This window comes from Penaeus vannamei, chromosome 23, assembly GCF_042767895.1.
Source record: "Penaeus vannamei isolate JL-2024 chromosome 23, ASM4276789v1, whole genome shotgun sequence".
NCBI classification, from domain to species: Eukaryota; Metazoa; Arthropoda; class Malacostraca; order Decapoda; family Penaeidae; genus Penaeus; species Penaeus vannamei.
In genome coordinates this window covers 35,797,229-35,798,764 of record NC_091571.1, presented here as the reverse complement: position 1 = coordinate 35,798,764, position 1,536 = coordinate 35,797,229, and positions in this window count along the sequence as shown.

Here is a 1,536-nt window from a genome sequence, read left to right as displayed (position 1 = left end):
ATACAACTACAACTACCATACAACTGTAATTTTTCTCAGAAAACATATTTTACAAAGTCTTTAAATGCATTAAAGGTATATACATTATATTAAATAACTTTGAGTTGAAATTTCATCCATGAGGAGGATGCATTAAGAGACTGCAAAATTTGAAAAAGATAAGCAGGTTTTTGTGAATTTACTCAGTTTTTATGTAGTGATCACCTCTCTGTTGGTGTAAATAAATGTAGTAATTTAAAATTGGTAAGCAGATGTAGAGTAAAGAAAATTTAGGAAATCGAGTTCTCCTAACATCCTTAATTGTCACAATTTTTGCTGTGAAAGTTTATCTTTGTCCAAGATAACTTGTATTGTTAGAATTGGATGCTTAGTTGATAGTAACTCAAGATTTGCTTTTATGTTGAAGTACAGAAGCATTGCAGTTACGTTTGGCGTCTTTGGGACTTAAGTGACAAATGCTCATGGGTGAATTTTTAACATGCTGAAGATGATTGAATCGGAATGCTTTCAATGTTCTTAGGTCGTCGTTTTCTTTTTCTTTCTTTTTCTTCCTTTTCAACTTTCTTTTTTTCCTTTTTTCTGACAGTATATTGAAGAACTACACTGAAGGCTATTTAAATTCCTAGTGTAGCTTGTATAACTGTCTGTACACTACAGTTATTGCAGGGACCGTTTCAGGAAGTCTTCAACTACTGAGTAATGAATGCTAAATCAAACTGAGTGTCTCATTTGTAGTGGCTGTAGTATTTACATTTGTTTCAGTAATGTAAGGCAGATTAATATATTAGATAATGCAATTGTTAATGTAAAATACAAGCTATTTAATTTAATTTGAATTGATTAAAGTTTGGTAAAGTTATTTTACATTACATAACAGTTCTAAGGGTAGCATTGTATCAGTTGACTTACAGTGACATATGTTAGAAATGGGACGGCAGCTCTTTATGTACACAAAAGAAAGATGAATAGCTTTGTCTTGTAAGAAGCTATTTATTAGTGTTCAGTGCAAACTTTTTCACTTCACCTACAAACTGCTCAAGTTGATATTCTTGCACCTACCCTACATGCGCAGTATATGGATAGCACAGAATGCAAAATGAGCTCTGCATTTTAAGAAGTATATTGCAGATTTATACTAAACATCTTTGGATGTATATTGCTGTTAACTGGTTAATGGTATCAAGACTTACTTTAAAGAGAATAACTATAGTATTTACTCTTTTCATAATACATTTTATATGTTTATATATACACAATGTATTTCAAATGATATGGTAATAAGTGTTTTGTCTTTCATTTTGTGAAGAGTCATATATGTATTGTTTGGATGTGTCAAAGGTTCCCTCTAGTTGCTAAAGGTCACATAGTAGCCCTGTTGAATTATATTTACTGTAAGTCCTTTGCATCATGTGACCTTAAATGCTAGTGCAGCTGAAAGTTCCGAAAGTGAATTAGAGGCAGGTGGTCTCCTTTGAAGTTAAGAAATGGTTTGGTTTTCTTTTTATATTATGTATTGCCATGTACCTTATGTGTATA